Genomic DNA, 14,121 nt, shown 5'->3' on the forward strand with positions numbered 1-14,121 from the left:
TCCTAGAACTCCGGAAGCTACCTGATGAAATTAGTCACATAACCAAAAGTTAAAAAAAAAAAAAGTCGTTTTTGGTGGTAGCACAAGTTGCAGGAAAAGGTTCCAATCCGATTTGTTCAACAATGCAGAACCCGCCTAGACCATTCAAAAGTACTAGCTAGCCTTTTCCTTCAGCCTCATAGAACATACCGAGACAAAAATGTTGAAAAAAAAATCAACCTGTGTATTTGTAATTCCTGGAAGTAATCCAATATATCCAATCAGATATGTTCAAAAAAGAAGTTACTTTCCAAAGGTTAACCACAAAAAAAAAAAGATATCTTTTGGCACAAAAAGCAGTAACTGATCCAAAAAAAGGTTTAGTTTTTTTTTAATCAAAACAATTTATATTTTGCTGTGTCGAGAAGCAAAAATTTGACCACACAAAGCAGATTTTTTTTCTTAAAAAAGTTAACCAAAACAATTTATATTTTGGCGTGTCGAGAAGCAAAAATTGACCACACAAAGCAGATTTTTTTTCTTAAAAAAGTTAACCAAAACAATTTATATTTTGGCGTGTCGAGGAGCAAAAATTGACCACACAAAGCTGAAATTCGTCACAAAAATGACCACGGTTCAAAAATAAAGTTAAAAAATAAACGCTAAGCACAACAAATTATGCACAAATGCAGTCGTTGACAACAAAACCCTACATATGTTGCACAAAAACTGAATGTCCAACAAGAAAAAAGTTGGATTTTGAAACAAAAAGTCGCATTTTGGTCCAAAAATGGGGGATGGGGGGGGTTCTTTGAGGGAAAAAAAACCAACAACCACAAAATATTTTGTATTAGTTTTGCAGTGAGTACAAGTATGAAGAATTAAAGGTTACCATCGGACTGCAAAAATGAACCAAAGACAATCAGCATTATGATGGTTTTTAGTTTATCTTATTGGATCGTGTACCTAATAAAGCATCCAGTGCCCCCCACCCTTGGCCCCTCCACACACACACACACACACACACACACACACACACACACACACACACACACACACACACACACACACACACACACGCACGCGAACGCCGCACATGCACAAAGGAGGGAGTGAGGAAGAAAGAGAAGGAGGACGGAAGAGGAGGGTGCCACACATTCCAGACTTAATGCACAGAGCAATCGATTCGGGCGTTCTTCCTGTGCTAGGTTCAAAGCGACCCGTGAATGATGGGGGGTGGGGGGAGCGTAAAGACACACACAGGAGGCGGAGAGGAGGGGGAAGTATCAAACTGAGGTGAACAAAGCTGTCAGTGTGTCTCTGGCCGGGCTCGCTTCTTCATCTCCTTCTGCTCAGGAGGAGCACATCTGGTTGACATCTGCAAAGCTCATTTACAACCAGTGCCTCCAGACCCCCCCCCCCTCCCCAACCCCTTTGCAATACAGGAAGAGCGGCCGCAATCAAATCCGTTCAAGAGGCAGATAAACAGGACGCGCTGAGTGCCAATCAGCTGCAGAACATACTGATTAGCCCACTTGCTAATTAAGGGGCATGAAAAGGATACCGTTAGACTGGCTTCAGATAAGTGGGAGGGGAGGGGTTAAAAGTGACGAGCATTGTTGACCAGAACATGCAGGCGTTGACACAAAATTGCAACAGTTGAACACAATTTTTTTGGGGGGGGGGGGTTGTAGACTGAAATTATCACCATTAGCCATTGTCCAAACACCCAAACACATTTTTGTCACAAAAATGCAAATGTTAGCGACAAAAGGTTGCATTTCAGCACCATGGCAACAAACACAATGCGCCATAATTACCTCCCCAAAAATTGGTTAAAAATGAACACTGAAAGTTGCATTTTGGAATAATTAAATAACAGTTTTCCATGAATCACACGCAACTACATTTTGCCAAAATAATACAATATTTGACCACAAAAGTTGTATGACGGCATAAAATTGCAAAACGTGACCACCAAATTTTTGTGTTTGGAAAGAAACAGCCATAAAATTCGTATCGTTTATTTAGTTGCTTGTTTGTTAGTTTGACTAAGGCACAACAAATGAAGTGTTTGATCATAAATAATTGTATTTTGGCATTTAAAAGAAATGGCTGACTACAAAGTTTACCCCCGCCCCAAAATACAATGGTTAAAAACAAACAAAAAACAAACAAACAAAAAGTTGTCTTCGGGCATAATAATGATCACAAAAAGTTTAATTTGGACATACATGAAAGGGTTGGCCACATAAAGGTAAAAGGTGCGATTGATTTAAAAAAATGACCACAAATGCCCAATAAAAGTCGTAGTAATATTTGGCTGTTGGTGTTGTTCATTGTTCTATTGGGAGGACCAATGCTAACCTGTCAAGAGCCAGATTGCTAATGTGAATTGCTCAAAGGAGTTCTCCACAGTCGCAATGTATTTTCGAAACAAATCACTGAATTCACCTCAGATGATCTTCCTGTACTCTAAAAAACATTTAAAAAGGGGGTGTTAAAGCCATTTTGTTTAATGTTTCCAAAACCTTGGTCATAAGTCAAATTAGAAGTATCCATCGTGTTCACAAAAACATGCGCGTTAGCTTCACCGAAGATGACGCAATGTATTTCAAGCTCACTGCTCCACGAACGCGTTCGACTCGCTGTAAATGTTCGTGGAACCCTATAGGTGTTCCACAAAATGCTTCCGCGACAACAAGCACGTGTTGATGCTTATCGACTTGGCATGACTGACCCTGCGTGCGCTTTGATCTCTTGACACACAGGAAATCAAGCGACAGACATCAGATGATTCTTTCGTGCAAAGACTGCGTGCCGTGTTTGGTTAAGGCGTCACGCCCGCAGCCACAGGAAGACAAAACACCTGCGGCAGGCGCGCCACCCACAAACCGTGTCAGAGCGTCGCCGCCTAAACAAACAAAATGGCCGCCAGAGGTGCAGTTCTCACTTTTTCTCCTCCCCCCCCCCCTTTTTTTTTCTTCAAGAGGAAGCCGACACATCCGCTCGTCTCTCTCGGCGACATCCGCCCACACTCAAACCAAAACATCCTGCTTGGCAGTCTTTCAATGACACACACACGCACACACGCAGGCGCACGCACACACACATATTAGTCTCAGCCAAGGCCTCGTCACGGCTCAACGGCAGCACATCATTCAGAGAAAATACACATTTTCACGGTCACTTTATATATTTTAAAAGCCAAAAGACAACTTCTTGAGGCTGAAATGTGACTCGTGTAACTTTTTGGTGGTCAGCCGGCACCTTTTATTGCCTCAACACAACTTTTTATGCTCAACAACTACAGATCACTTGCCTGTTGAACAGTTACACCTTCACCAAAACACTTTTACTACTACTTCTCCCTTTCATAATTTTGCGGCTGTAATTGGGGAATTTCTCCATTGTGAGACAAATAAAGGTTTTCTTATCTTATTTTTTGTTCCCCCCCACCCACGCATTTTTATTTTGTTTTCTACGGAGTGTAAGCATCCAATTGTACTTGTTTCATACGGAAAATAAAACAGGATCAACAAGCTCAACTGACACATGCGCACGCACACACACACAAACACACACACACGCACCCACACGGTTGTTGGCTGAGGATGGTGGGGGGCACCACTGTCACGGTCATCATCATGATGGTAAACATCCTGTGTCCGCTGAGTGCTCAAGCGCGCACACACACACACACACACACACACACACACACACACACACACACACACACACACACACACACACACACACACCTCAACTGTTTGTTCTCCTACTACATTAAACTTTGACCCACTAAGAGCTTGACAAAGGAGGAGCGCTCCTTTCCAAACGAGCAAGTTGCTCGAATACCCCGAATGTGAGTCCATTAAATCCAAGCAAATTGATAACATACAGCTTTTTTGTGGTCAAGCATCGATGGATTATGGGCGTCGATATTTGCCATTTTGAAGCCATATCAGCATCGGAATATCGTACAATTTTGACAAGTGATAGGAGATAATTAAAAATTATTATTTTGACCCTCCATCATAGCCAGAATATTGGAAATTTTTTTTTTTAATAAGTGAAAAATGAACAATTCAATGATATTGAAATTTTGGAGGACTTACTCTCGAAAACTTTAAGTCGCTATTTATCTGTCCAAGTATTCATTTAATTATGTTGTTGAGCACGGGAGCTCACGTTCGTGTGGGCCGCTATGCTACAGACGTTTTAAGCTATCGTTTGTGATAGGGAGCTTTACAGGACATTGGTGGTGAGAAACGAGTTTAATTCATTCCAAGACCACGCTCGTGACTTAAAACATTGGCATCTCGTCTTTTCCCACGGAAATGAATGGAAATGCCATGTGACACCGTTTGTGTTCAATCCACCGCTTAACGGGTTAGCACCGCAACATATATGCTATACGCTACATGCTTTGGTATTAAGCTAGCGGACAGAAAGCTTCAGCTATGTGATTATTTGAAATACAGGTAGGGGGAATTCTTTTTGTTTTACGCTTCGTTAATCAGTAAAGCTCAACATGCTTCATCTGCAGCCAGTAAATTTTAAGGTCGACTTCGACAGGGTTTAAATTTTCAGGCTTCCCCTTTTGCTTGATTCTGCATCGAAGGCAAAAGTGGCAAAGCGTGTGACCTTTTATGACTCTGCTGTAGCAATTTTGGGGATCTTCCGCATGAAACGGGCTAACATAACAGTTGCGTTGAATACGTTAAAGAAATAAAACGCACTGAAAATGTGTGCTGGTATGCCGCCTGGATCTGTTTTGTGTGTGTGTTTATGTGACCGTTGCTTTTAGTGTTAAGGACAAACTTCAGAGCCCCATGACCATGACTCATCATTGGCGCGACGTTCTTACATAAGCAGGTTCCTCTTTACAAGCAACCGCAACAGCTCACAGGCATACTTTTATTCTTCCCGTTTAATGTAGCGTTAACGCTAGGCCAATGATTTTTGTGTCCTGAAATCCTCTAGTGCAGGGGTGTCAAACAAACATGTCAGAAGCCTCCTGGCAGCGGTTTAAATCCAGCCCGATGTAAAATGAGTTTGATGCTCCCATCTTTTCGTGGTCAAAAATGGTCAAAGTTTAAAAGTCTGTCTGGTCAACAATTACACTTTTATGCCCACATTTTTAAAATGTGGTCAATACCATTCAGTTTCAATGCCTCAACTAGTGGTCAACATTTTTTTCCCCTTGTGATTAACCATTTTTGCTTCGCATTACTAATCCACTACAACAGCTCAATTTATTTTTAATTATTTGGTAGAGATTTAATGCTAATTATTTTAGCAGCCCTCACAGAGGAGTAACTAAAACTGTGCCTTCCCCCCCCACCTCACCATGGTTGATTAATTTTATTTAAAGAGACGAGAGCCCAATAACAAGGATGCTCTGGATCACGACTCTCATCCTCTTCAAAGCAGCACAATACCATTGAAGAGCTCTTCCCAGAAAAAAAAAACCCAAAAAAAACCAAAACACTCCAGCGCTCGTTGCCAGGCTGCCCGTCTTTTTGAAAAGGTTCTCATCAAGCACTTTCCTTTCAACATTGCAGCCATTTTTAGTTTCGCTTTTTACACAAGGACGACCTTAAAAACACATTGACAGACGGTGTCTTGTGCATGCCAGGCCATGAGTTGAAGATGTGGACAACACAGTACGATTTCATCGCGGCGTGTGGCGACATGACATTACATTGTGACATTTTCGTGAGATTGCAGCAGGATATCATGGTATGACATCACACCGTGATATAGGCAGTATTCAGAATCACTGTACTGAACCGTTACAGCTCTTCATTTTTAACCAGACAGGCTTATTCAAATACAACTAACCCAAACATTTTCACTAATTATCTGTAAAATCTCCAGATCTTGAGCTGACACAATGCTGAACGGCTCCCACAGAGAGAGGGAGCAGGCGGAGCTTTACGACATCCATACAGTTCACGTCTTGGAGTGCTAAGCTATTCTATTGTCAACGCTTTCAATTGGTTAAGATGTAAAAATAACAATGTAGGGCACAGATCAGTAGTATTGATTTCCCCCAAAAAATATTACATTGAACACTTTTGTCCACTCGGTATCGCTGTCCGACAGCCAAAATATAGTGGATAAGCAGCGATGACGAAAAACAGCCACACAAATCATCTTCCTCTCCAGACACCAAAATCTACTAAAGTTCAGTTCAGTAAAATGTTTTGCTATCGTGTTGACACAGACTAAGGAACACTTTGCTGCAAAACTGGCACCGGGACACTTGTTTTTGTACCACGGAGAGCTTTTGACAATGGAGGAAAGGCTGTAAAAGCTACATCCTGTTACCAACAGATGGAAATAACCGCAGTGGCGCGTCTAAGTGGAGATTGCAAGGTGAGGAACTTTCGGTTCCGGCTTTTTACATGAGTCAGTCATTCATTTATTAAGGTTCCTCTTTTGGTTTGCATTTTAAGGTGACTGACTACACTACACTTCCTCAACAAGAGCCGCCGTTCGATATTTATTTACTTATTTGGCTTTCTCAGTCACGAACGATAACGTCGTAGGCTAGATGCCAATGACCAGCCACTTCTTGTACAGAAGCTGGATAAAAATTTGTGGAATGCATCAGAAAATGAATCCATTATACAAACTATGTCAAACAAATGTGATGAGATATGCCCCTAACGAAAAAACGACAGAGTACCTCGTTTGCGTTTATATATATATACGAGCTGGTTCGCCGCCCTCCGGGCGGCTCATCAGCTAGTTCCTGCGGAAGGCTGGTAAGGTGGGCCTACGGCCCACAAAAGTATTGTTGCTTGGTTCAACTTTTTGTTCATCTTCATTGCTTATCGTGAAAATAAAGAGATGTTTAGCTCTACTAAACAACTAACAATTTCATTGCAATGCTTGTGGGTAGACAACATTTTTTCGCTAAGATGCCCGCGCGATCGTAGTGAGCCACTGCCTGAGCGGCGCAGTGGCGGCGCGGTGAAGTAGGTACGTTTTGAAAAGGGACAGACGGAAGGACAGACCGCGTGCGGGACGACGCGCAATATATATATAGATATAGATAGAAGATATTGTTCACATTTCAAAGTCCCGATATCATGAAATTCATTTTCCATTTGCTTACAATGAACATCTCAGAACATAAACTTCATTATAACGACCAGGTTTTTCCCACAAAATAGTGAATAGGCCTTTGTTACAACGAACCGTGGCAAGCTAATTGCGGCCGCGACCTAGCTTATGAACAACATGTTCAGCGCAGGATTTCCCTCCGTTGCTTAGCAACGCTACTGATCGAAACGTCCACTGTTTTGCGTTTTATGTCCCTCAGGGTACGTACCGAGCGAGGTTCGACTGTAATAAACTTTAGGATCAACTTTCAACCAAGAGAGGGCGCTAATAGACCTTGAAAAGGTCATGAGCGGTTTAAGTCGAGGACAACGTACCGATGTGGCCTGAAAATGTGTGGATGGCGTACAATAGTGCCCGCCATGCCTTTGAACAGAAGATTTTGCGGCAACAAATTTTTTTTTGTGATCTACTTGGTTTATTTTATAGTTTTTTTGCTATTTTTCGTGATTAAAATACACATTGGAACACTTTTTTTTGGGGGGGGGGGGCTAGAATGGATTAATGGCATTTCCCTGGATGATATGAGATGCCAGTGTTTTGAGTTACGAGTGTGGTCACAGTCCAAATTAAACTTGTATCAAGGCACCCACTGCAGCTATACTTTCCCTCTTTGCAACACTGGTTGTTGCGACGTCACCCAAGAAAAATAAATATTTTTGTTGGCCTCGATAAGTCACATTTCCTGTTCGATGCTTTTCGGGAATTAAAAAAAAAGTAAATAACAAGTAAGCACTTATCCAAAGTAGTCAAAGCCGTTTGCCTGAGCTGATTTGCTTGCCACCAATATGCGGATGAAAAAAACGGCAGCGCTCCTCAACTTCGCACACAAAACGAGTCGGTGTCAACCGAGGTTTATGCTGACACATTTAGTCACTTCCCAAACGTCGCTGTTGTGGTTTTTATGAATTATATTCACCCACCCGTCACCCGTTTTTTTCCCAGCAAGCGGAGGCGAATCCTTTCACGTCGAGGAAGTGAATGAGCGTCATTGTGGCTCGGTGTGGGATTAGCCCATTTTAAAGCTCCTCAGTAAGACTTAGCCACATTCTTCACATTTTAACACACACATGCCCATGCAGAGGTAGAAAATGTAGGACTCCAGAAAATTTGATTTCCTGCCAACATGTTTTATACAGAACCCGGAAAAAGAGACCCGTTGCACTTTTCACATAGGAGACACGTTTCGACAAAACCATGCTACAGTGTCCAAAGTAGCTGTTGCAGCTTCCCAAATTTAGATACAGTAATTAGGTATGCAGCGACATCATCTGTCGCAACACAAAGGAGCAAGCTGAGAAATAAAATTTGTGAAAACGCTGGAAATTTATGATTGCTAGGTGACGACTCGCAAAACGGTATATTTTTGCCTATAGTATTTCTCCCAAAAATGTCAATGTTGTTAAAACTTATTTTTTATGGACGACAATCCACAAAAGTGGAAAAATAGTATAAATAATTTAATTGTCTAAAATTACACCTTGATAGGTAAAAATGCATATTTTACTCTCAAAAATAATTGACTCTCAAAAAATAACGATCATATGGTAAATTATCTTGAAGAATCATAGTTAAAAAAGCCAAATTTCATTCTCTAAAAACATACGTCTTTAATTTCTTTAATAAAGTACAAATTTATTGCAGCAAGATTTTTTTTTGCACAAAAACTTGAAATTTCATATCATATCAAATATTTTTCTAAAAAAGCCTTCCAAAATACTCCTAAGAAAACCATTTTTTTCTTCCCCCCCAAAAACAGACTTTTTTTTGTAGTTGACGACTGCACATAGAGAGTGATGTTATTTCCAACGCCTGCGCGAATTGATTTGAGTCGGTAGGGGCAGGATTGACCAACTCAGTGCTAATCTGTCACATCTTCAGGAGTCCAAAAGATGGCTTTTTCTCGCATAGACGCGCGCCCACGGTCAACTTTCAAGCCTGGAAACCGCTGCCTCTTCACCGCGTCGATTCATGCACCTCTCACTTTGAGCCGCACCGCCGTGACCGCTCACTCAATGCATCCGCCACCCACAGTGCAGAAGGAGCGATGCTTTGACATGAAAAATTGGGGCCATCAGCTGTTTGCCACTTGAGTAATCAGCTTTTGGACACAATGCTCCGTTGTTAATCTTCGCTTTTTGGCCGGGCACTCGAGCACATGCCACGGCCGGTTTAATTCTTCCCAACACAGGACTTCCTTTAAAACGAATAATCCAGAGCGAACGTTTCAATGGTAAAACTTGTAAGGTTGACAACATGAAAAAAAAGAGAGTTGCTTTTTCCTCAGGTGAGAATGAAAAAAAAAATCAAGACTTTAAATAATTACTTTTTTTTGGAAACAAAAGGTGATGTATCTCAATTAAAATGCGACTATTTTCACCAAGGAATACAATGTTGTTGTTTGTGTGACGGTTGCTGAAATGCATGTTAGTACAACAGGGGCCCTGATGACAGACAAAGCCCACCCGTGGCTATCAAAGCCGGGTGTCGGGGGTCGGGGGGGCGCAGCTCTCTCTACGCCCCCACACGACACTGTGAAGGGGCACAAAGACGCCGCATGACCTTTTCTGGCCCCACGCAGCTCCTGCTGTCAATCATCCAGCCATCCATGCCTGTGGCGGACATGCTGGCGGCTCTTGTCTCTGCTTGAACCACCTGCTATGAGCGTCCCACAGGTTGCCATTTGGAACAAAGAGTTTCGGCAATGTCTCACTGCTGTACCGCTAAATGTCAAAAATGGATGCTAACACATTCTGGGGGCGTCGGATCCAGAACGGATGATCAGGCGTCAAACTGCATGTACTGCATTATACACATCCATACACATATACAGTCAAACCTCGGTTTTTGTACGTCTCGATTCTCGACCGATTCGGTTTTTGACTAAAAATTTCGGATGACGTACAAATTTCAGTTCTCGAACAAACTGAGCGCACTTGACTGCACCACTTGACTCCTCTCGCCTTCCTTACACGAGGAAATGACGCTTCCTCAGGTAGACGAGGAAGTGACGCTTCCTCGTGTCACTTTCCATTGTGAGCAGACCTGTTCAATAAACATTTATTTATTTATTTATTTATTTATTAAAGTTTTCGAACAGCCTTCTGGAACGGATTATGGACGAAAACCGAGGTTTGACTGTATATATTTGGGGGTATGTGCAGAGGTACCGGGTTCGATTCCAGCTCCGGCCTCCCTGTGTGGAGTTTGCATGTTCTCCCCGGGCCTGCGTGGGTTTTCTCCGGGTGCTCCGGTTTCCTCCCACATTCCAAAAATATGCATGGCAGGCTGATTGAACACTCTAAATTGTCCCTAGGTGTGAGTGTGAGTGCGAATGGTTGTTCATCTCTGTGTGCCCTGCGATTGGTTGGCAACCCCCCGCGACCCTAGTGAGGATCAAGCGGTTAGGAAGATGAATGAATGTTCAATGGCTTTCAATGAGGCATAAAATGCTAATTTAGCATCGCACCAAATTCCTTCGCACCATGCTACGCGCGTAGCTAACTTGGGGCCACTTGGCAGATAGTCGGCCTGCTTGACGGTGACCAACAACACGATTGAAGAGCACAGGTGTCGAGCTCAAGGCCCGACGGCCAGATCCGGCCCGTCTGGTGATTTTATGGGGCCCGCAAAAGCAAGTCATGCGTGTCGAAATGCTAAAATCTGTACTGAAATGTGAAATTGTCACGAGCAATAAGTAACTTTGAGATTCTGCAATAATTTTGTTACCCTGCTTACACTCACTTGAACATTGAATTGAACAAACTATTATAATTGACTGATTTCAAAACTAGTAATCTATTAATTTGTTGTGTACAAGTAATAAGTTTGTGGTTGTCACAATCTCCCTCCGAGGGAAGACGTAATTCCAAATTGGCCTGCGACTGAAACGAGTTTGACATCCCTGCTGTAGGGGTTCGACAGAATATGTTAGGCTACTTGCGGGGTTGATGGCGGCGACGGCAGGGTGGTAACCTCTCAAGATCAAGCATTGAAAGGCCTGGATCGGTAATGTCAGTGGTGGACTCAGCTACAAGTTGCTCAGTGTCACTGCACCAACGAAAAAGTAGTGAGTGACAAGGTATACAGGATGTTTTGAAAAGGGTTCACTCAATCCAAATGTCCAAATCATTAATGAATGGAATTTACATTGCTATTTCACATAAAACCTCCAGCCATCCGTGAGCCTCCTTGTGACAGGCAAACATTTTGCACACTTCAAGTGAGACCAATGGAAGAAAGTGGATCACTTTCAGAGAAAAACCCTTTTGCTGCTCGCATTCAAATCAATAATGCTAGTCCCCCCCCCCCCCCAAAAAAAAATGGCCTCCTGACCGGAACAAAAAGCCACTGTTGTGACTTCTCGCCCTGAGGAGCGGATCAGTGTGTTCTCGTTCACCCATTTGGTCTTCAATACCAATTCTCGTGGTGTCACATTCTGACAAGAGTTTCCCTGACAAGGTTTGCAGTCGTAACGGGATGATGTCCTATTTCAAATTGAGATTCGATTTTGATCACAACAGGACAAGATCTCAAGTAGGTTTTTTTTTTTGGAGGGCAGCTCCAAATGGCCCTCACATGGCTACTTGAAATCAAAATGGCAGACTTCCTGCGCTTTTCCAGATATGGATTATTGCAACTCTTGCCTGAGTTTCCTCATGATAAATATGCCAATCAAATCTCACGTTGGTTAGTTGAAACAAAGTTGAAAAAAAAAATAATCCGGGTGATAAGGGTTCTTGGAAATGCCCGTCCTACTCAAACCAAAACAGCAGGTTTCCTGTTTCGTTTTAGGCATGACTTCTTGAGACCTCGTGAAAGACCTTACTTATCAAATGACATTTTGCAAAGCGAAGCCGGCCTGGGGCTGAACTTCTAGCCTGCAATTGTGACGCAATGACGTCATGAAACTTCAGCTCCGGGCTCCGCTCACACGTATCTGTTTGGTATCTGGGTGTTCTTTTCCCCAAAGTGTGGTGAAAAGTTGACTCACTTCAAGAGTCATGATTTTCTTTCCTTCACAATGAGGGCATACCGATGATATAAATTTAGTGACTTGACGGAGATTTGTGCTGTCGTTGATGTGTGTGAATGTATTCGCTCGATTAAAAAAACAAAATGTATCAGCCTTCAAAAACTGCTGTTATCAATAAACTGGCAGAATGTCACTGCAACAGATTATTGCTTAACTGAGTCCCGCGCTGTCCGTCACTGATGAGACGTCACCATTAAAAAAAAAAAAAAATGGTGATGCCCATTGCATCCACAAGGTGGCATTTAGGATCAACAACTGTAATTTACTGAATATTTGAACGCCAATTAACTCATTCTGTCCCAGCCAATTCTGGCCCAAGTCTGAAAAGACGTTTAAAAACGTCTTTGGGAGTGAATGAGTTACGGTCTTGTTTTTAGATTCTGCATTCAATGCCTTTTAAGATTTTTTAAGGGGCTGCAGGAACCCTGATGGAAGATACGATTACCAAATTTCTAAACGAAAATGGTTCGCGGGCTCAGTAAAAACAAACAAACGAGGATATCAGGAAAAGACTCAAAGTGACTATTTAGTCTCACTTGCCAACTTCCTGTGTCTTTTCAGTCATGGTGTCTCGGGACTTTTTTGGGTCAACTCTTGGTAGACATGGCTCCCTAAAATTATTGCTGACCTTTTAGAGATGATTCATGAGACGTTCACTTCATTGGCTAATTACCAAACATGATTGCCGAAGCTCCACGCGCATGCAGTGAAGAAAATTCAAATGCTTTGCATCTCACATCTGTCCAGTTCATGAGTTTCACATGTGGTCGACTCTGAGAAAATCTCAAGCCGGACTTTGTGCTCAGGCCCTAAAACTGGAGCACATACAACACATCCATTTGCTTCGACGCTTGCACAAATAGAAAAGCTCCAAAGGCGCTGCATCGGTGTTCGGTGTTCTCCTCAAATGCGCCTACCAGTGAGTGACGCCGTCAGTTAGCCCCAAATGATGGAAACTGTCAGTTACCCCGCATTTCTGGCTGCAAATTATCTTAAATGCAACCTTACGATCCAAAATCAAGCCATTATATAATGTCAAGATATGACCGCGCACTATTCTATGGCTTCCAGACGGACGGGTAAGAATAAATAAATTGAGCTACACTGTCGCGCGCGCACACACGCGCACACACGCATACACACACACACACACACACACAAGTGGCTTCTAATCAGCTTTAACACTTGAGCTAATACCAAAAGGAGCGCAAAGCACCTGTGAGAAACACATTTCCATTGAGAGTAAGCTTGCGACTAATTGTCGATTGTCCCACGAGAAGACAATGCAGGCATTGGGTTAGCCTCTCAGACGCTAGGCTAGCCACCCCAACCTTCGCCACGTTCCCACGCATACTAGGCGATGGGACACCGCCAAATGCCTAAGAGCCTTATGCTGAGACCTTGAACACTGACAAATACTCGCGCAAACATAATACGGCAAGAGATTCAAGGTTTCTCAGCAAATACAATCGGAGGGGGTTTTCTTTCAATTTTTTTCCCCCTCAAAATAAAAAATATAAAACATTGGATTTATGTTGTTTGATTCCTATTCAGGGTGTTATAGTATAGCGTTATTTTTCATTGTTAATTCATCCATCCATTTTCCGATCCGCCTTATCCTCACAAGAGTCGCGGGTGGTGCTGGAGCCTCTCCCAGCTGTCTTCGGGCAGTAGGTGAGGGACACCCTGAACCGGTTGCCAGCCAATCACAGGGCACACACAGACAAATAACTATTCACACCTCGGGAGAACTTAAGTGTGTTCAATCCGCCTGCCATGGATGCTTTTGGAATGTGGGAGGAAACTTGAGTGCCCGGAGAAAACCCACGCAGGCCCGGGGAGAACATGCAAACTCCTCACAGTGCGGCCGGAGCTGGGATTGAACCCGGTACCTCTGCACTATGAGGTCAACGCGCTAACCACTGGACCACCGGTCCGCCATTCAATGTTTAAAATTAAAAAAAATAAAAAAG

General features: G+C 42.8%; 1 protein-coding gene across 3 annotated transcripts in view; it reads right to left on the reverse strand.

The window, feature by feature from the left end:
• Positions 1-14,121, reverse strand: part of poc1b (POC1 centriolar protein B) — a 28,208-nt gene that overhangs the window by 2,393 nt on the left and 11,694 nt on the right. The window lies entirely within an intron of this gene.

The sequence above is a fragment of the Hippocampus zosterae genome, chromosome 3, assembly GCF_025434085.1.
Source record: "Hippocampus zosterae strain Florida chromosome 3, ASM2543408v3, whole genome shotgun sequence".
NCBI lineage: Eukaryota > Metazoa > Chordata > Actinopteri > Syngnathiformes > Syngnathidae > Hippocampus > Hippocampus zosterae.